This window comes from Argiope bruennichi, chromosome X2 (genome assembly GCF_947563725.1).
Source record: "Argiope bruennichi chromosome X2, qqArgBrue1.1, whole genome shotgun sequence".
In the NCBI taxonomy this organism is placed as follows: Eukaryota; Metazoa; Arthropoda; class Arachnida; order Araneae; family Araneidae; genus Argiope; species Argiope bruennichi.
This window is the reverse complement of record NC_079163.1, coordinates 97,139,448-97,163,084: the sequence shown is the minus strand read 5'-3', so window position 1 is coordinate 97,163,084 and position 23,637 is coordinate 97,139,448. Positions and strand designations below refer to the sequence as shown.

Sequence of the window (23,637 nt, the reverse complement as noted above, 5' to 3'; positions counted from 1 at the left end):
TCATTTTCATTGAGCATATTTAATTCTCATTATATTAAAAATTAAGAATTAAATTTCTTTCATATATTCTTACAGTTTCTTTTTTCCATATTCATTTACACTATATCTTTTTCATTTCTGTTATAATGTGTTCTTTTGTATTTATAAGATGTAAATGAGAACCAGATAGGAGCGAAATTTTCTAGACAGATTGAGGTATGTCGTTAAGATGGTCTGAAGAAAGCAAGAGTTAAAAACAAAAAGATCAACTAGTGTTAAGATTTAATGTTCTGTCAAAAAGGCATCAAACATAAAATTTATTCCGTAATTACAATTTTTTCCCCGCTGTTCCATTAGGATTTACTACCTAGTCAACGCCGGAATTAAGAGTAATGAAGGAAGGGGTTTTATCAAAAAAAAGATTAGGAGGATTTTCCCCCGTCTGGCGTTGGAGCATTTCCATTTAAGAAGTGGACGCACGATCCGTAGAGCTATTAATTAAACGTTAATGCCTGTCTATCGTCGAGGTCGAAATAAATCGAGATTCGTGTTGATTCTGAATCCGAGTTGAGGAACAATGTTAGAAGAAGATGGAGCGACTAGGGAGTACTTTCGACCCCCTGGGGCAGAAAGAAGACTGCTCTTGTGTGAAAACGTTCCGCACCCAATTACCACTCATCAAGTGCTAACGAAGACTCGTAGGAAATGTCTTTTTCCGTCCCTTTTTCTTGTTACCGAGAAAACTCATTTTTCGGAATCGATTGGATCCAGGAGAAAAGTGTTTAGTTCCCTGGTTTTCGAGGTGTTTCTAATTAGCTTTGTAGATTGATTTAAAGTGTTAGGCAGTTGACGGGCCCTTAATGTGGCGGGAACGAAAAATCATTTCCCGTTAGTACGCAACAAGGCGACGGGTTCGGAAAAAAAAATACAAGAGTATCATGCGAGGACTGATATTTCTGACAGAATGCTGATAGGTTAGTTTGCAATATCGAATTCATCATAATCTATTCAATTCAGTAATAGCAATGTATTAATTTGTATTTTAGTGCCAAATGAAATTGATAGCAGAAAATTCGCAATTGAGTTTAAGACCTATTCTGCCATCATCTGGGTGATAAAAATTTAAATTCTTTCACTGAAATAATACAACAAATAAGGTAACTAAAAATAATATTCAAATGAATTGTATGAATGCTTAGACCTCTAGAACTCCTTAGACGTCTAAATTGAAAAAAAAAAGTGTCGATATTTTAACTTTATACTACATGATGTTTTACTTTCAAACAACGTTGCTGTAATATTAATGAATAAGTGAAAGAAATAATAGGAAAATATTTAATAAATATTGTTAATTAAAAAATTTACACTATTGAAATTATTAATAAAATTTGAAATAAAATATTTTTTACTAAATTATAGAAGGGTTTGAAATAAAATTATTATGAATTATTTTTTAAAAATATTAAAATGTATATAATGTGAATATTTACTTGGAAACGTCGGAGTTAAGACAGTACAAATGAAGATTAAATTCTTTTTAATAACTTTAAAATTTAATAAAACAAAACTTAAAATTTCATGAAAGCCTGCTACCTGGAAATGATGCAAGTTAATAAATGTAATAATTTATAATTTTTATTAATGTTAATAATTTTAGAAAAGCCACACACATGCTTAAGTGTTATAACCTCTAATAATGAATAACATGACAAATATTAAATTGAATATTTTAACCTACCGGCTTCTCAATATTTTCACTTTGAACTCAATATGAAGCTTTAATTTACCTTTAGAAAAACAAAGTAAATTAAGTTAACCTTTCTTTGGTTTACCATAGGTGGTGGTTTTGTGGTTTATCTTTTGCTAAACCACAAAGTATCTTACTTGCTCTGTAAATAAATGAAATTTTTCTTCATAAAGCAAATAAATGAAAATTTTGACGCTAGGTCCGATCTCAGGTTAATCGGTGCCTCTGTAAGCCAAATAGTTATAGATATTTCACCTTAAAGTGTTTTATGCATCAAAACTAAGAAGCAAGTCCATGTTTTAGAATTTGAGCTTACAGCATATATATGAGTTATTTCATACGAAGCATAGACGAGCTAGCATGAATATGAAGCAGAAAAAATAACCTCGCGTGTCCTATGCAACTTCGTTTTGCAGAGCTCACATTGTTTCTTATTAGTTTTACTTTTCGATAAAAATTTGATAAATTTGGAATTAGGTATCCTTGGGTTTAGAACGATATTAAAAGTACCTTCCGCATGGGTGTAAGCGTAAAGTAATAATAAAAAAAAAATTGAAAATAAAAATTTTACTGCTATTCGGGGATGAAATTAAAGAATTTTCGCTGACTTAATATAAGCCGAAGCACAGCAAAAATACTGAGAAATGCACAACTGTTTCCATTTAATACAGAAATAATACGAAATTTTTTTAATAACTCGAGAATTCAAACGTTAAAATTAATCTACAAGTATTATACCACTCATTTTGCCTTCAATTATCTCCTTACGGCTTTCAATCGTGTTTTTAAAAGAGCTATAGTTACTTAGTTTTTATTACATAATTTATATGCTTTGCAATATTTTCCTATTATAATTTATTTTAATCAATATTTATTTTATAAGTTCCTATCCCACTAAATGACATCTCAGTTTTGTGGATGAGAGGTCGACGTATAAGTAAGCAGGCTCTCGCTTCTCGAAGGCATATAAATTATAGTGTGGTTATGTTGGTTGCATCTCCGACGACCGATTCTCTTTTTACCACAAGAATTTGATGCATGAACCAGGGATGACCATTTTGTAATCGAGCACAATGTCCATGCTAGTCTTCATGGTGACCCAATAATACCGTACTCTATCCATATAGTTTGGTCGGAGTTTTCATTTTTCATGGTTATATTTATTCTTATATTTAATATTTTAAGTTGTTTTAAATTAAAATTGTTTGGAACTTCAATGACATACCTAAAATAGTAAAGTAGTGTTAATAGTTTTGCGTGAATTACTTCGAATTAAAATTTCATGTTACAGTATATATTAAATTTCAAAATCAGGACGATATTAAATGCAGAAGGGCGTTTTAATTTGTTTTATCTTTTCAAAACAAATATAAGTTCAAAGTCTACGCATTAGATGCTAGTCATTTAATATTATTTTATATTAAAGCTTTCATGGTATAAAATTACACTGAGCAGTAATCTTAGGGAAATTCCAATGCCAAATGAATAAATCAGTAATATATTTTATGATCAATACCAGAAAAATATGGTTGTTTTCATGAAGAAATTGAAGAATGGAAAATTTATTTATCTATCAGTGTAATTAGTTGGAAGATCGGTTACGGTTACGTACACAACATTCCTTCAAGGAGCCAAGTATAAATATCATGCCTTATTTGTTAACAAAAAAAAAAAAAATGTCACCAAAGTATCTATCCTATGATTTCTTGGCCCATAAGTGGGTGACTAAATTGAGCCCATTTTGAAAATATCCAAAAGAAATGACATCTGGAATGTCACATAAATGGAGAATTTCCATTTTTACGATAATGTCAATGACTCTTTTGAAGAGAGCCATATCTCCCTTCATCCGATCAAGAAACTACTTAGAATTTTCCATTTCGTTGCTTTCGTTGGTTTAGTATATTCACCAGATTACTTCAACTTTATAGGTGCTAGAAATTCAGAAGTTTGGGGAATTTTTCCGCATAATTCTTTTTATCACAAAAATGAAAGAATATTTTAACAAATATTTTTTTCTTGTATTTGTATTGTGTTCTTGAATAAATTCATTTTCAATGAACTAAAAACAGTTTTTAAAAAATCAAACCAAAATGAAATGAGTTGTAAATTTTTTCATCTAAATCATAGACATTATAGCAAATATCACTTCTTTTAAAAAAAAAAATCCCTCAAAATTTTTATTATAAAATTTGGTGAATAGAATACAATTTTCAGACCAACTTCAATATTAAAAAAAAGAAAAAAAAAGAATGTATTAAAAAAATCAACACTTGCATGTATAAAATGCACAGCAAAACAAGTTATTCGAAGTTCGTGATATTGTTTGTAAAATTCATTTAAATTATAAAATGATTTGGTATAATATCTAAATATAACACTTCCCCATAAATCAGCTGATATATTGTACACCGTAAGAAAGCAAGAATTCAATTGTCTGAAGAAACTATGTAAAAAGCTTGGAGAAAAAAAAAATCAGTTATTTACAGCATGCATAAGCCAAAAAATTCATTTATGAGTAAGTTGTTATTTTGAATTATTTTTAAAAAAAACACATTTACACTAAAAATAAACTATTTTAAGTTATTTTACTAATCACGTTACAATCATAGCTTTTTCTCATTTAGCATTATCTCGCAGAACTCCAATATACGGATATGCTCCTTCATTGGCACAATTTTCTGCATTTTATTTCAATCCAATAGGTGAATATCTTACTCACCACTCCCCACAAGTAATTTGGGGAATTATATTGTAATCTGGAAATGCTGTCTCCTAGCCAGGATAAAGCCTGTGGTAGACTCCTTTCCTTATTACATAGAAATTTTAGGTATAGCAGATATGCATTAGATAGCATGCCTGAATGATATCTAAGCAGAAAAAAATATCTATACCTGCCTGTCACATCTTTCATAACCAGGACTTATTGAACTAGTAGGACTCTTGAGTGTTCCAAGAAAGTCTTTAATTCTTGGCCAATAGTGTAAGAGTTATCTTAAGCTTCCATTAGCCCCAAAACTTTTATAACTTTAATCAAAAACACAACCCTGCTCTTCCAGTGCTTTGATTAATTGCCTTATGGTTTTACAAAACAGAACCGTCGTTTTCTTAAATTCCGCTAAGCCCATCGCCCACTGCTTCAAAGTGCTAAAACGGAGACAGTGGAACAATAAATATGCAAGCGATTATTTGCCCACATCAGCACTGAACATCGTATCCACTTTTATGTTCTCATTTCCCTTTAAAACTATCCAAGTGATTAAAATCGTCTCTGTGTTCTTTGAGAGAAAACCATTATATTATCCGAACTTCATTACATGTGAAAGAATTTCATCTTACTTAAATCCAAGAATATCTATAAATACTGAACAGAATAAATCCCCCATAAGCAATAGTAATTGGAAGCTATTAGTTGCCGCAATCAATTTTCAAATGAATATGGGTAAGATTTTCTACTAAAAAATTTACTTGGAATTCAATTCGATTACAGTGCAATTTAAATTTCTGCCCTCAACGTTCATTAGTACACTAAAAACGTTTCGCAAGAATTCTGGGAATTATAGCACATATTGTGACCTTCCACTTTCGATCATTTTATGCGAATTTTAAAATACCCGCTTTAAAATTTCTATTAATGAATAATCAGGAATTTTCATTATTAATAGTACTGACGTCTCAGAATATTTAAGGCCTTATTTAGATTTATGTATATATATCCATCCGACAATAGAACGTTTTGTTCCATAGAAATACCATTTGCTGAAATGTTCTTAGAATCTTCCAAATTATTAATTGAAAGGAAATGAAAGGTTTTAGTCATACCCGCGCAGAACTTGCAAAAGGTAAAACGGAATTAATTATTCTTGCAATTATATTACCATACCCTGGATAAATTATTATTGAAAGGCTCTAAGTAGAAAATTTAAATGTTATTAAGATGAAATTATCGAATGCATACTGATTAATGTAATGTTTCAATTAGAATTCAGCACCAAAGGTTAATTTGAAGTATTCTTTTAAACAGAGATATAGACACCTGATGCAAATTAAGGAAAGTTTGATCTTTGAAATTTAATATTATGTAGGTAATTTCAGAATAAAGTGATTTTTAATGCACCAGAGAGTTTTAAAAGGTTTTATTCACTTGAGCTTGCTAAAATTTCAACTAATTAATCACAGATACGGGAATCTATGTTTGCTTCTCCAATTAAGAAACTGGACTGAAAGAAATGATTAGTCTGATTAATTTGAATTATCCATGTATTAAAAAAGAAAGACTTTATAAAAATTCCCAACGTTTCTGAAAATATTTTTTTTCCATAATATACTGAATTTTTTTTTCCTTCAATTTTAATATACAGCTGACATAACCTCTATCTTTACTTTCTCCCACCCAATGGCAAGAAAAAAGTTCAAAATCAAGATTTTGATGAATTCCTCTATTTGTCCTCCTTGTATCCAAAAACTAGATTTCTGGAAATATTTTTTTTTTCTGTAACTCTGTGTACACGACAACTCAATAACGCTTTAAACAATAAACACAAAATGTGGTATACATAATTCACTCCAAATATGTAGATTTCTTTCAAATTTTGAATGCAATCCGTTCTGAAGATGTTTACATGTACTGCTATCCTTGTATAAGTAAACATGATAACCATAATAAGTGCAGAGCAAAAAAAAAAAAAAAAAAAAAATGATACACAGGCTTCGTATTTAAATTGTTGACGCATATCAAATTTGGAACCAAAATCCTCAAGACATTGACAGTAGGATGTTCCATATTTTTGCATAGATTTAAACATGATAATTCGGAAAAATAAAAATTTAGGTAAATGCAATTTGGTTCACAGATGTAACATCTAAATTGTAGAATTTTGCATAATTTTGTACCAAATCTGTGAAAAATTGACCGCCTGACGTTCTGTACTTTCTCATGCTGTGCAAGACCATGAATTAGAATTCTATGTTAACTTTTGCTTTCAATGAGTCAGAAAAAAATGTCCAAATTATCTATTCGATTTTCTAATACTTGTGTCTTAATCGTATGTCAGCGATTAATTGCCAAAAATCTCGAGCCAGATGCAGTAAAATTGCTAGATTCAAGTCAAAGAAAAATAGATCTTTCGTAACAATTCCACGGCATCAGCATGCAATTAATAAACAAGTACCGACTTTCTTTGGTATTCTATGAAGCACGTAACACTTGTGTGTAAACTTGTGGCTCTCACAGGCCTTGCATATTTTTATGCGAAGTGGGGGGTATAACATTTTTATTAGAGGATATGTGATAAAGTTTTGAGAAGATCAATTCCACTGGTTAAAATTTCATAGTACCAGTCATGTCAGGTCAAATAGATTATGAAAAAATATAAAGTTTTCAAAATATGACCTGTTTGAAAAATGCATTATTTTGAAGCTATACAATATTTAATAGAAAAGATAACGACTTAAAACCAAATTTTAAACATATTTTCAACAAAGTAAATAGTATATATCAATTGCGTTTAATGTTTTAAATTTAGGAAAACTATTTTTTTTAATTGTATTCATACAAAACAAAAGGGAGAATTTACACTATTAAAATGAATATCTTGTTGAAAAAGATTTGTAAACGATTTTTAGATACTTATAGTTAATTGATTTTTAGTTAAGTTTTTAACTGGTAAATCCTATTACAATTTAACAACAAAACTTGTGCGGAGAACTTGCTTCTAATGAAAATTTAATTTTCGATGAAATAAAAAGAAAGCTTACTGCATTTTCTATCGAACTGAATGCATAATTTATTTTTAGTTAAACTCTTAATTTCAGTTGTCTATGGAGAAAAAAAAGGAAAAGGCAGATTGTAATCCGTTTTCTTTCACCTTATTCTTAGAGTTTTTGCGATGCATTTGTAACTAAATGAAAAGAAGATTTTGAATTTTATATCATCAAACAATTTAAGAATTTATCCTAAAGACTTTAGATTTTTTAATTAATGCTCTACAATCTGCAATGAATTAAGGGATCTATTGATATACATGAAAATTAAAAGTGTCTTTGTTAATTAACAGCAATAAATAGTAAAGTAATGAGGTAGAATAAAAGTATTATACAAATCGAGATCTAGTTCTTAAAAGTATGGTCGCAGGTTCAAACCTTATTATATTCAATATGCATATTATATTCAATAAGGGATTACTACTTAATTTTGTTTTAGTACAAATAACTTGTGAAGCAAGTCAGTTACTTCCATGAAGTGGCGCCTAAGAATAGTAAAATTACTAGCGCTCTCTAATGGTAAATTCAAGGTACATATTTCATATCTTGGAGAAAAGTGTAGATACAAAGTTGTAGAGCATCATCATTATATTACATAAAGACAACTTTTAATGATGAGAATAGGGCACATTCTGTTTTCTTGTTTGTTACCAATTTTCAAAATGTTGACATTGTACATGTCAAAGGGTATATAATATCATCCTCCATTTTCGTTAAGGATACTTTAATGATACAAGAATAAAGATAGCATTTTTTTCTTTGCCGTGTCAATTAATAAAGTACTTAATGGACAAATTCGAGTTACAAGTAATTCTTTTCGGTGGTAGCACAGAATAACCTCTGTGCTCAGTGAACCACAATCTATTAAAATAATTCTTACTGGGCTGCGTCAAAGAGTTTCTCTCAGATTTTAAGATATGTATTAAAGCTTGTAGGTGCACGTGGTGTTAGGCATAGCCCTTTTCTGCAACAAGACAGCATACTAATGATTATTGCTGTCTGGTTTCACCAGTTATATGCGCTGAAACCATCTCAAATATTCATATCACGTAATTCTGGTGCAGTAATGAATTTATTCCAAACTCGGAAATCTTTACTTTTGTTTTCTGTTGAAAATTCAAGACCCAAAAATATTGACAAAATCAGGCTGCATGCAAATGCCGTCTTTACCATCCTATTAGTGTTTATTCTTTTTTCAAAGCAAATCCTAAAAAATAAAACAAGATTCGTGAAATTAACATGTAATTTAGAAAATGGTCATGCGGACAGTCATTTTGTATAATCTTAGCTGAAAATCACAGTGAATTTACTGAGCGTATAATTGACTGAAGTTCAAAATGTGCAAAAATTATTTATCGAGTGTCAATTAAAATAGACAGATATAAACTTTCGAATAATTTAGATTTCTGTAGAATGATCAATTGAGCTTCAAAAATAAATTCTTAGGAATCAATTTAGTATTTCAGCATAATAAATAAATTATTTACTCTCAGAGAGTTTCTCTTTTATAGTAATTTTCGGTTAACAAATAAAATATACACTGATATAATATCATGTACCTTCGAGATAAAGGAATCTCATGATCTTAGAGGTTCTGAAAATCTTAAGAATTTATGTTTGACCAGTTTAAGTATATGCAGAATAAATGCATCAGTAACTGATAATTTAAAAACTTGAATTCATTAGCAATTTAAGACAAATGGGATTTGAAAGATCAATGTCTTAACTTTTAACTATGAACCATCATTTCATCTTAATGTTGTTTGGGATATACGATTTCTCAATTTGTGCATGAAAGACTTTCATCCAGCTTCTCAAGTGATTTCAAACAGAAAAAAAAATTAAATTCTCATTTGTATCAGATTTCATTTATTAGATTTAATACCTATAAAATAAATTTTTATTTACGTTTTAAAAACTGTGCATTCTAGAGGATATTTTTAATACTCTCTGAGGCTTGATATTTGTTTCTTGGAATATTAACAGCTTTACAGTACTACTTTATATTCAGCTGAATAGGGTTAAAGTTTCCCCACTATCTGGTATACCGCGAATTGGCGACACTTATTTATATATTTGTAGAAAATAATTTCGAACTACTGCATTATTTCTATCTAACTGTAATCTAGAATCAGTATAAAATGGAAAATGAAATACCCTTTCGACTTCACATCAAATCACAATTTATTTTGCTAAAGAAATGGATTCCAAAATATTTATCAAACTACTGTAAAATTCAAATATTTGTATTCGGTTTTTGCATTGAATAAATCGATTCTTTCTGTTCAGGAGAGTATATTTATTCCTCGGGTGAACAATAGAAGTTATTTGTTCAGAAAAATTAATTATTTCTCTGTTTTCTCATTTCTACGATTCTATTTACCTTCTTATCGTAAGAAATTCATTTGAAGCTGAAATCTTTAAAGTATGCATTCACAAAAGAAAATTCTGTCACCATGTCAACGGCTTTCGGGTTTCTCCTTTCATGGTTAGAAGATTTATCTCACTTTGCTCACACTGTTAGTAGAATAATTTATAAGAAACAGTATTGTTTCAGAAGTACATACTGAACTGCCAAGCATATGAAAAACTAGTTCGGATATGATATTGAAAGAAAAATCCGAGTCTCAGGTGGTGAGAAAAAAACTTTCGCCACACAAGCTGCTAGGAATTCTCGTTCCTGAAATACCAAAGCTGCTTTATTAAGATCTCTCGCTTCAAAGTAAACGATTTTTCTCTCCATTTGATTCCAGTACTTTATTCAAAAGCCTGGGAATAAAAGAGATGTATGGGACTGCAGTTAGAGTTTCCTGTCTGAAAACCATATGCGCGGTAAGCTGATTCAACTGATAACCCGCGGAAAATCGAAAATACTTTTCATACAAAATCTGTTTTATCCCCTTTTCTGTGTTTTTTCTAAGCACTAAGATATTTGATGGATACAGAAAAGAGGATTTCTTTGCTTTCCATCAAAGGTATTTCTCTTCCTTAAGATATCGCCGTTTTTCCTTTTTTATGCTTTTTTTTTTTTGCCGTAGGAAAACCCCACAATTCAAAGTGTTCATAAAATGTTTGTTCTGTAAAATAATGAAACAAAAACATAAAACTAGGAGAATAAAAAGTCGAAACACATTTTACCCATTTCGCAAGGCTGCTTAGATATAGGTAAATTCGTGCTTTTTCGGAAAATTAATTTCTGCTCTATAACAACCACAAAATATCCAAGATTCACGAAATACCAGTAACAAGAAATTATTCCAAGATCTTGTACTTCTCTCTTAACTAGTATATTCATTTTATTACGTATGATACTGATTTATACTTAAATTTCTGGCTCACAGTTTTGATCATTCCTATTTATGAATCAATTCAGAATGGACAAATGTTTTTCTCTCAATTCTTTGATATCAAAATAATAAGCACATTCTAATTTTTGATTTAGAGTGAATGCGACTCACAGCTGCCTTTTCAGATTGAAAATTTAACTGTACACATCCTTTATTACATACATGTAATTATAGCCGCATATATGAATACGTTGTAGTGTTATTAGCATTGAAAATACTATATTTGAAAATGCTCTATTGAACTAATATTTCTAACGAATAAATGGTATCATGATAAAAAGTTATTGTTTTCAAAAAACATCCAACAAAATTTTTAAAAAATTCAAACTAAGCATTCCTCTTTTTGTCTATGTTGGAGAAAACTTCAAAATAATAAGGCTGGTTTTGATGAGCACTTATGAATATATATTTAATGAATTATTTAATATATTTGATGAGTCATTTCAGCAAAAATTCAACTAAAGCATATTTTTTTCTGCTTTTTTTAATTCTAATTTTTCAGAATGAAATTGCAATGACATCTGAGAGTACGAAAATTCAGGAGTGAACCGTACATGAGATATCCGATCTAAATATCCCTTAGAGAATTTTTAAAAAACTGAAACTTATTTTATTCTCTTTTTATCGCAATCTATTTAGACTTAAGATTACGGTACGTAGTAAAATTGTCTCTAAGTTAGCGAAATCATCACGGCTTGTTCAAAAGTTTGCCAATTGTTCACATATTGGATAGCGGCAAGAAATTTGCTTCTTTTAGGTCTGCCTTTGAAATTTTGTGGATTGCCGCTTATGGCGAATTATCACTTGAAAATAGTAAAACATATCTTAACATTTATCCATTTGATATTGTATCTAGCAGATGGTAATTATAAAATTGGATGCGAGTAAAAAAGCATATAGTAGAGGAAATAAAGGAAATAACGGAAAGAATTTCTCAAATTAAGAAATAAATGAAATTATTCGCCAATATTCGCCAAAATATTTAAAAGTTTAGAAAAATAATTACAAATCAAGTTAACTCCTATTTTCAAAAACTGATTTGCAAGCAAAAACTAAATATGACGGATTTGTAAATAGTCTCAAAATGCTTTTCATGAAGTACTCGGCCTCAGCATTATTTATTTAGTAAATGCTAAAATCAAGCCTTTCAAAATATTTCCACGCATAATTTCTGGTTGCGTTTTTAGATGTTCATATGAAAAACACAGAATTATTAATTTTTTGTAATAACACTAGTTCGAGAGATTATGAGAGACGCAAAATTGGAATAAAACTGAAACAAAAATTCTTTTGGCATACATTCTAAAATTTCTGCTAAACTAAATTATATGCAAGATCTATCTATAATTTGAACTGACTAATTTCAAGGCAATAAATACGGTTGAAAAGTCTATTCTAAAGCGAGAAAATCAATGATCCACTTGATTTGAATTACCTGAATTATCCGAACTATTATAACAAAAACATCGTCATAAAATAGATCATATTCTGAAACTTGGAATAAATTATTGCACTTTAGAATTTTGACAATAGCAATCCATTAAATTAATTTCAGACGAATTTTTATTAAAACGACATATTTTGCTCCATTCTGAGACACAATTATTAATGTTAATTTCAGTATTTTATGCTCACAGAGCTTTTCAAATTGAAAATTGCAGTCAATAACTTTGTATTGAAATAATTCAAAAGATTCGGTGTGTTAAACTGGCTGTCTTCTTTTTTATTGAAATTCTATACCGAATACAAAGAAAAGAAGAAAAAACATTGCAAAATGGATCGTGCAAATTCAATTAAATATTGAGCGTAGAAAGAATAATTTGCAATCACGAAATCCTAAAGAATACTACCATGACTTTGAAAGTCATGCAAATTAAAGATATCGATTTGTTAACGATGACACGACTGTTATTTATATTTTATGCATCGCAAGCAATTTCACACTCTAGGAAAACTCGTTTACATAAAAATAACAATAAAAAGTACTATGATTTGAACCAAAGCATTTAATATTCATGAAAATGTTTCAAATGGAGTTTCCGATGGGAAAGCAAATTTTAATGGTGTTTTGAATATTGCTGATTTCTCTAGAACTTAAATTATAAACGTGACGAATAGTTTTTGCTTGTGGTGAAAAACTACAAAGTTTCTCTGAAAGGTTTCCTTTAAGGTTGAAATAAACTTTTGGTTATAATGAAAATAGAACAGACACTTGTTTTATTGGGCTAAGCTACTGAAAATCCATTATAAATACCCATAAAAATTAATTTATAAAAATTATTTCTTTATTGAGAAAAATTCATTGTAATGGACAATTAAAGATTGTTTTTATCATCATATTTTATTACACGAGCATTACATTTTTAAAAGGAGTCTAATTGCAATCTGAATTGCGTTTTTGTTGATTATGTTATTCACTATATTCTAACACCGATAGATCAGTATTATTCAAAAGCCCTCGGTTTTTATATCGATAACAAATAATTCACTTTAGAACTATTAATGAACAAAATTTGGTCAAAATTTCCATTGCACTTTCTTTTCTCAAACAGTTTAAGGAGAGAGTTTTTTTAATGAAGTCAAATCAGTTTCATAGAGAAATTGAAAATAAATGTCTAGAATTAATCTATTCTTTATTATTATAAAATGTTATTTTGATACTAGCGAAAAAAAAAGATTATGTTCCAATCATACAAGATTGGTTGATAAATACCGGCTTTAAAAATTTTTATTTTTAAAAGAATATAAGTAGAGCAAATTAGATTGTGAAAAAGTGCTATAAATTTCTATTAGTTTTTATTTTTATTTTTATAATACAGCTGAAAATAAAACAAAAATACTAAAATATATTAAACGACAAATATTTCGTTCGCAATTTAAATTTGTAATAACCAGCCAGCATTCAATAATAGATAATTTGGTACAAAGTTGATGCACACTAATAGAAATTTCATTTCAATCTTTGCAAATTATGTTTAGAAAATAGGAATTATGTTCCTTATCGCAGTCAGCTAAGATATTTTTAAAATTTACAATAGATCTGAGTCACAGAAAACCAAATGTCTGATCAAAATGTTCAGGTTTTTAAACCAATAGTTTTAAAAGCAGCCATTGAAAAGTAGAATCAATTAATAGGAAATTACTTGTTCTTTTTGAGTGTCTGAAATTTGTAGCAATGGATGTGCAGACATTTCTATGAAAATAAGTTTGAAATATTCATAAGTATTATTCTTTGAGAATTGTCTTTGTTTTAAAAGAGAAATTTTTTTATCTAAACTCATTTTCCGAATTTTGCATTTTTTACAAGGACCAAGTTTACATTATAATTAATAAGATTGCTTCAAATTTAAGCATCAATGAGCATATTTTTATTATTTACTTTGAATTTAATTATATAAATGGCATATAAATTAAAAACACGTAAAATTATTGATTCAGATTTTACTAATGTGAGAAAACCTAATGATTTATTTTCTGTATGAAACAAAATAAGTGTAAAATAAGCTATGATAAACCGAATTTTCTATGAATGAGAACAGACCCCAAGCCCAGATGCCCAAAAAATGAATTTAGAAAAATTCTGAAGTAGCATTTGGAATTTTAATAGGGGAAATAAATTACAATGCCATCATCCAAAGTAGAGATACTACTACGTTCTATGGAATTTAAAATAGAACTCATAAAAATTTTTGATTAATAACTTAATGATAAATTTAAGTATTAAAGACGCAAGTTGGAGTTATCAGGCAACTTTTTAACTAATTTAACCAACAAAGAGATTAGAAAGAGAATATCTATTGAAATAGAAGGATCAGAAATAGAAGTTTCAGGTTTGGTAATTTGAGTCTGCATTTTTTAAATAATTATTAGCCTCGTTATTAATTAATCAAAAAAGATACCATTTTATAAATAAGTAAATAATTGGAGCTGTTTCGATAGTTCAAAGGCTTCAATCTGTTTTATGTTAAAATGGAGTGTTGCATTTAGGTGATTAACAACGTAGAACATTCCTTTATGAGTAATACGAATGCAAACCAAATTAAACCTAAATATCTCTAAAAATATATGCGAATAGTGTTGATACAATTATTTTTCAATCACCAGGACTTTCTGCATAGTCAAATTCTTTGATATATGAAAATTAAATAGCAAAACTTAATGAATTGTTCTTAAAAGAAATCAATATTACAGTTGCGGATATATTTTTAAATGTAAGAAGCGTTATTTTAACAAGAAAAGAATCCAATATTGCAAAACACTAGATGTGTAAACAATTGTATAATCTTACAAAAAATTAATCTATTCATCAATGATGTTTAATTTGAGCATACTTTACCACGATTTTTAAGAAAACAATCATCTCAGCATTTAAAAATTCTTTTTCTAAGGTGATATGAAAGAATGCTTTTAGAAAAAAAGAGTGAAAATTCATTATTTATTTAATCAATCCTTAAGAAATACACCCACTAACAATCTTCAAAAATAACGATAACAACTCCTTGCAAACGCTTTTAGTGAAAGGCAAAGGATCTGTACTTTTTGCCAAAGTAAAAAGAAACCACACGACAGTTCTTTCCCTTTCTTTTGCGTCTTTCTGGTTCTAAAACTACCAATAACTTCTAAACGTTACGGTTTGGAAAGTGGCAGGGATCAACCACAAATCTTGCTCCTTTCAATTGTAAATCCATTGTTTTTTTTTTAAATGGAAAGTTTATACTATACAATACATATAATATTTTTGTTTAAAAAGCACAAGATGTTAAAGCTTATAAAGAGAGGATAGTTTCCTACTAATTTTTTTATTTCCAAAGATGACTTTTCCCACTTAGTGTAAGTTTTGTTATGTTTAAATTCGTACCGTTTAAAGATAGTATGAAAAGCATTTTACAGTAATCTAAAAATAAAAAAAATGAAAATTTTGCCTGCATTCATTTTTAAAAATTAACTTAAGGATCTCAAATCGATGTTATGAATCAATATGAAGTTAACATCCAAAGTATTACTCATATGAGATTTGTTTGTATTTTTTAAAAACATTTTGCTAAAAATATAAGTTCTTTGTAATTTAGACTCATTGATGATAGTTAAAAAAAACATGTTGAAAAGTATCGCAGTGATTATGATGTACAGGTTTCTATGAATAAATACTTTAATTCTTGCCAATTTTTAATTGGTAATCAGAGTTTTATGGTTTGAAAGCTACAAATTTGTCAGTTCAGTGATTTCTAACAAGGTTCTAATCGCGACCCAATAATCGACTTTTAAGCCATTACTAAATACTTTCAGATGAAAAAAAATGCTTTGAATGACGTAAAGTATTATGACATAATATTTTAAGTCGTTTGTGTCAATGCTGAAAAAACTACGAAATCTAAATTCTTACACAATGCTTAGTAAAGAAAATTCTTTATGCCTTAACAAATACAGAATAAAGAAAAAGTGCATTGTTTCATAACTGAAATTGACTGAGTAATAGTTATTTAAAGTAAATGAAAGTCGTAAACAAATTTATCTCAGGAAAAATTATCGGCTTTTAAAAAAATGTCATTGCAATTATTATTTAAAAGTTTAAATATTCAGTGGAAAGCAGTTCAGATTGTAAACATATTGTATATATTATTTAAAGTAAATACACATTAAAATAATTATATTATTGAAAGCTTTTGAAACAGAAATTTTGCATAAATCATTACTTAACAATTGCCACTGCTCTAAATTTCACTCAAACAATAATGTACTTTCTCCCACACAATCAGCTATTTGAAGATGAAAAGTAGCTTCATCTTCATATTGCCAAAACGGAACTCATGGAAACTTTTTCAATGAATTAAAAACCTCAGATTTGAAATGTCAAAATAGTTTTTTTAACCAAGCGTACACAGTTAAAACGCTATGTAAAAAATATTTTTAAAAAATATTTTTTTTGTACGATAGAAAAGCAATATATCAGATTATTGATTGCATTTTCATTTCAGATCATTCTAACTATCCATCAAATAAACTAAATTAATTAAAATAGGTGACTCATTGAAAAATATTTGGGAGAAAATATCAATTATTTTCTAATTCAATATTCATAATTTTTCGACAGTTTTCTTTATAAAATTACTTAAATTTAAGTTCATTACTTGGGAATATGTATTGATTATTTATTTGCATAATGATTGCATTTTAATGCTATTCTACATCTTTAACAATAATATCATTTTCTCAAACTATAGATTTTGTAAAATCTTCCGAAAAATATCTAAAATCGAAAGTAGTTTTTAACTCAAATTCGGTGTAATTATTTGTTCAATATTCTTCAGCAATTCCTGAACTTCAAAATAAGCAATCCGTTCATTTAAAAAGGGATTTTGCGTTTTTTATTACTTCATAATATGAAAAAAAAAATGAAAGTATCCTGTTATTTATCAGTTGAGACCCAATATTTGGATGAAAATAAAGTTTATTTCTTAGTTTAGGAACTATGTAATATATTTCTTAAGTTATCTGCAAGATTTTAAGCAAATAATTTGATACGGGTTTAAGCTAGAAGGCTTATTTTAAACCTTCTTATAGCAAAAATTGATTTTGATTGAAAAAAAAACCATAAAACAAAAATATACCAATCCATATTATCTAAAAATTACAAATATAAGTATTTTTCAGAAACCTCCCCTCGAATGTAGTCACACACTTTAGAAAATGCTATCGACAAAGATAAAAATTCAGGCAAACTTTAATCACACACACATATATAGAATACTGTTATCTATAATGCCAGGTCATACAGAATTGGCGCTACTTTTGGAGTTTGCTTTTACAGTATCCTTCCGCCTTTTAACGCTTCAGAATACATAAAAAATATTATTTAAGAGACTTTTCTCTCGTCATTTTCTGAAAGCTCCTGCGAACATATACTTTTTTGCTTTTTACTCGTCACTTTCGCAAGCGACACGGTAGCAACTGAGGTGAGAAACAAAAAAACGAAAACAATATCGACTTTCTGGACTCGTGCACATTCGATATATCGATTAAACCCGAGAGAACCCTCCCCCTCGGGTATAAAGTTAGAGGGGAGGAGGGGGTAACATATCAAGAAAGTTTAGCCACTGTTTCATTTTGCTAAAGAAAAACTCTCGGAAGTCTGAAGTTGGAAAAGAGTGCAATTTTCTTGAGATTGAGAAGGTATTCCCGAAGATATACTCTTTTAACGAAAAAACAAACATTGAGTTCTTCCGGATTTTACTGATCAATAGATTAAGTGTTCGGATGAAACGTTTTACGTTCTAAGTGATCGGAAGTTGACTCAAATCTTGAAGAGGTCCGATTTTCATCAAATTTCAGATAAAAATACACTGGTTACAAAAATTAGAGGATATATCATATTGGATATAAAAAGAAATATTTGATTTTTTTACTAAACAAGAACATAAGGATTACATTTTTATGAATTTGTCATTTTTAAAGAGGTTTCATCCTTCATACTCATTTTTAAATACTCCTTCATTTTTTTAAACAATATCCATTGTTAACTTTGTTCTTAAATCTCTTAGATGGGTTAAACACTTCGTTGGACAATTTTTTGAGATACTTAAAGATCAGTGAAATCAGGTACAAATAAACGTTTCTTGAATTTTGAGATAATGTCTCCAACGGTACTAAATTTTTGGCAAGTGTCTATTCATAACTAATCAGAAAATCGGACCCTTGGAAGAATCCTAATTTTCAGCATTTAAAATGATTAAGAGTTCCAGAAGTTGAAATTGCGTATTTCACTGATCACTAAAAGAATATGATTAGATGCAGCATCTTACATTCTAAATAACTGGAAGTCAATTAAAGTCAAATTCCGGCTAAGATAATTTTTTGGAATTTTGAATTTCAGTTCAAAACACATTGCTAACTTGAATTTTAAAACTCCAGGAGTAAGTTAACCATATCATGACACAACTATTTGAGGTATTGCGTCACTGTTAAACTCTAAATTGCGATTATAAAATATGTCAGTATTTCTGTTTTTTTTTTTTTTTTTTTTTTTGAAATGAAGAAAATGAGGACTCTTACTAAGGACCAGGATTTATCAGGACTTATAAATTGCTCATTCATAAAACATTCAAGAAATATTTATTTCTTCAAAGAATTCAATAAATATAGATACTACAACTATTAAATTAAAATTATTTCTAATACTGCAACGTCTTTGATTCCTGAATTTTATTAAACTATATTTTATAACTATTAGTCTTGATTAAAATTATTTAGGAACAGTAAAAGAAAGAAAAACATACAATAATTTATTATTTAGTGAAAAGCATTTTACAGTGAATAAAAAAGGAATTTTGTCAAATTGACATATGATGCAACTGATAAAGAGATGCGTTGCTTTAAAGTAAATTATTCTTATAGGTGATAATATTTCTTTTTCATTCAAAAATACTATAATAGAAGATATTCACCTATTTTAAACTTAGAGTTTCAGATTTTATATCATCTTTACCAATAATTTTATGAATAATTACACAATTTTACAAATATACGGGTAAGCCATTTAGTTAATTCATAATTTCTTCATGGCTGTCTTTACAATTATAGCATGAAACTGCCTCCAACAATAGTAATGCATAATTTGGAAGCCATATATGAATAATCAGTGTATAATTTCAAATATTCCAGAAATTCTCAATGAACATTCGAGGATGACGTTCTCAAAGGAATCTATCCAAAAATACTCTTTAAGAATTTTAGCAAATTTCATTCTGTAGAATAATGAATCTATCTCCATCGGTGCTTCCTAACCTGTATTAATGTTGATGAATGGCACAATAATTATAAGCCTCGCTGTGAAAAAAATATGATATACTGCAACCAGATAGATATTTCAACTAAAAATATACTGTTACTAACAATGATGTAATACAACAACTAATGTATTTTGCCATGTTCAATTCTTGTATTTGTCTCTGAACGAGACTATTGAGCTCATTCTTCCATGTACAAAAAATGTTAAATTTACTGTTCACTATCATCCTTTAAAGTCTTGCTCATAAATTCTCATTCCCCAATATATTCTAGAGTAGGCAAAAAGCATAGAATTTCAAATGCTCGTTCTCATAAAATAACTCATGCAAGCCACTTGAAGCATATGTACAATATCTGTAAAAATGCCTGTAGGATGGAAGTTTATCTTTAAGCAATTGCGGGAAATGCAATCCTGTTGGATCTTTGGAGTCTATAAATTAAGAGGAAGAAATATTTTCTAAGAAAAATATTATGTCATTGCTGACAAAAATATAAGAAACAACCCTGAAGTAAATATATAATGTGAAAAATAACAAATTTATGCAGAAATACAAAATTTAAAAAAAATATCAAATGTTTGCTTTTTAAGGGCACAAAAAAAAATGTGTGCAACTTTTTTTTAAATCAAACATTAATAAGGTCCTTGCCCAACGCTCCTTGCGATGCATACGTAATATATCAGTTCACATACTTTCGAACCAAATTATTCAGCACAATTTGAAGTTAAACCTATCACTCTTAAATGTAGGGCTAATGACGGTCTTTTTTGCTAAGAATCGGTAAATTACGCAGTGTTACATACGTTAGGGATTACGGCCGAGTGAACATGCAAGCCACCCATTAAATGTAACCATTCATTTTCAGTAAGATCGTCTTGACAATCATTATAATGACAGTGAAATTATCATTCATGAAGTTAGGATCAATTTCGTATATCACATAGAGAACTGTGCATACAAAGGTTTTATAATGTTCTGACAATAAGTATGTGTCTTTATAGTGCTCCTCTTCAAAACATTAGACTATGTACAGTTATTCTACATTAAACCTGCCCAGACGATAGCTTCACCTCTTCTATCATGTTAAATTCCAAGGAATTTATTTCTGGTGGAAGAATAGGCACTTACGGATTTACGCCAAATGTATTGACACTTTGAATCGGAAGATAAACAAAATCTGTAAAAATGCCTGTAGGATGTAAGTTTATCTTTAAGCAATTGCGGGAAATGCTCTTAGCTCTGTTAGAAATATTTAAAGGAGCATCTATTATCTAATTTATTTTCGTGCAAACAAGTCAACATAATTTAACCCTTTTACCTCGCGTGTCATGGAACTCGTTTCTATTCAATATAATTGTATACAATGATTTTCATTTGCAGAAATTTTGTCTCAACTAGAAAAGTATAGCATCTAGAAGGTGCTCAGATTTTGTGAAATCAAAATTCTTTGGTCACTCACAATTACACTTTTTGCATGAAAATAAGCATTTTATATTTATCCCATACTTTATGGACATCAGCTTATTTTGGAAAATTACGCGGATGTAGATAACAAAATAAGAAAACCTGGAGAAACGAATCTGCAATTTAAAAAGATTTTAGGAAAAATATCGTGCTGAGTATTAAAAAAAAATTAGACATTAGTTCTTCAGAGTAATTAAGCCTCTAACATTTATGGATGACTTCTCAACTCGGAAACTTTAAAAGTATAAAGTCAAAGATAGACATTATCAAGCTTTTAATTAAAAATAATTTAGAAATGCGATAAAATTGTCCAGACTTACCAATGACTCTGCGTCGAAGTATATGTCCAGCGATCTGCAAAAATGAAAACAAAATTATAAGTAAATGAAAAATAAAAAAACATACAATCTGTAAACATACTTTTAATTGACAAAGAATTCGATTGATAACATTTCTTATCTCGGAAAAACAAATTTGAATAGATTAGAGTTTTTAATTAAAAAATAAAAAATATTCAGGGAAATGTTTTGTTTCATTTTTCTGTTTTTACATTTTAAATGAGCTTGCAGCTTAACATAGATTTGTAAATTTTATCCATAAACGTGAGAATTCCAAAAACATTGGATTTGCGGTAAATGCAGAGACAATGTTAGAGAGTTGCTTATAAAGGGCAGCAAAATCTGATTTTTGGGATTTCTTTCCTAAAATGTGATTACATTTTGTGAATTTATTTGATGTTCTTTTCTTTTCACATTAGTATCTTAACTATCTATCTTGTAACCATTTACATGTTTCGAGCAAGTTTAATTTAACTTTATGTTTTTTGAATTTATCGTACATTTAGTTAAAATATTTATTGAATTCGTTTCTATTTGCGATCAATAAGAATGTGCTCCCACGAATTAGAAAAATTTTTATCCAGGGGATTCAAAACCTGCTAATAGAATTTTCAGGCCATTCTTTTTACAATTCAGGATTGCTAAGCTGAAACTTGAAAAACTACTTTCGCACGATAATCTTCCATCCTTTTTTTGCCGTATTCCAATGAAACTCTCACCAACTATGTTTTTAACTCTCTTTAATAATTACATGATTTGTTTCGTGTCAATAATGATGTAATTTTTAATTTTTTCACTCACTTTCCGATATATTATGAAAATTGGTACAGTTGTTTGTACAATCTGAATGCAATACAATATTTTAATATCCTTAAGGTTTCATTCTCTATGAATCACTGGATTTTATTAAGTTTTAGTTATAAGCGTTATTAAGTATTAGCTATTCAATAACAACTCGGGAGACAAACATCTGGTTGTGAATATGAGAAAGTGTTATAATAATTCTGAAAATTAATTAAATGCTTTAATAAACAGCATTATAATAGCATCATTTTAAGCTATTACATATTTTCAAAGAAGGAAGCTGTTTGTAAGAAATAAACAATCTAATGTTTAAAAAAATTAACCATTTTATAGTATAGCCCTACCATACTGATTATCATTGTTTACTGCTATATTATTTATTAATTTATAACTGAATATTAACTACTCCTCTTGCGCTACAAATGTAAAACAATAGAATTAAGGAAGAAGAACAAATAATTCAAGACATTTTCTAAGCAATTCCTTAACAAAAGCTAAATAGCAAGGAAAAGCAAAACAAGAGAAGCGAATAAAATAAAATATAAATACATACATACATACATATACAAACAAGTACATAAATAAACATACATATATATATAAGCCCACATAAATAGACAATACATATAATATTACAAACAAAATTCCATTGAGAATCGAAAGTTAAAATTTCAATTTAAAAATCAACATTAAACAACAAAAAAAACCCTAGATAAAAGAAAAAATAACTTTAAGGAAAGAAGACTGATACATAAAAAAACAAGTAAAAAATTATACAAGGCGGAAAATGAAATAATGATAAAAAAAATGAGGGAAATATAAAAAAGAGAAGGGAATAGAAGCGAATAAAAACAAACCAAAAGTAATAATAATATTGAGAAAAATTACTATGCTATGAAATGAAATTTGTTTCATTCAATAAATCAAAATATTCATTTAAACTTTAAATCAGTTTTGATACTTCAAGCTTTCTCTTTCAAATAAAAATCCAAATAAATGAAGTAACACAACAAGCGATATTTCAGTATAGAATTCCCTTTAGGATTATTTCTTAAATTCAAATATTCTCAAATTTTTCAATAAGTTGTTTTAAAACATTTAATAATGAATATTTTTCAGTACGTGTTTCATATTCATTGATATGGGTGTTTTGAAATGAAATTTTTATGGATTTATTGAATTTTGAGTAGGAAGAAAGTCAATAAAACAGAAGTATTCATCATATAATTAATTTAACGTAGTTATATTTCAGTATTTTTTTCAGCAACTTAAAATAGTACTTTTTATATATTCAGTTTTTTTTTTTTCGTTAAGCAAGTAAATGCAATGAAATCAAGCTTTAAATTTTAAATTTCATTTATGAATTTCTTATACTTTTCCTTCTCAAAATTCAAAATGATATTACTTTTTCT

At 28.4% G+C, this 23,637-nt stretch overlaps 1 protein-coding gene across 3 annotated transcripts in view; it reads right to left on the bottom strand.

The window, feature by feature from the left end:
* Window positions 1–21,438, bottom strand: part of LOC129960797 (SCY1-like protein 2) — a 334,172-nt gene extending 312,734 nt beyond the window's left edge. For all 3 annotated transcript variants that reach the window (XM_056074446.1, XM_056074447.1, XM_056074448.1), the window contains exon 1: window positions 21,404–21,438. The gene's annotated coding sequence lies outside the window, so the exon portion shown is untranslated. The remainder of the gene's footprint in view (window positions 1–21,403) is intronic.
* Between the last annotated feature and the right edge of the window lie 2,199 nt (window positions 21,439–23,637).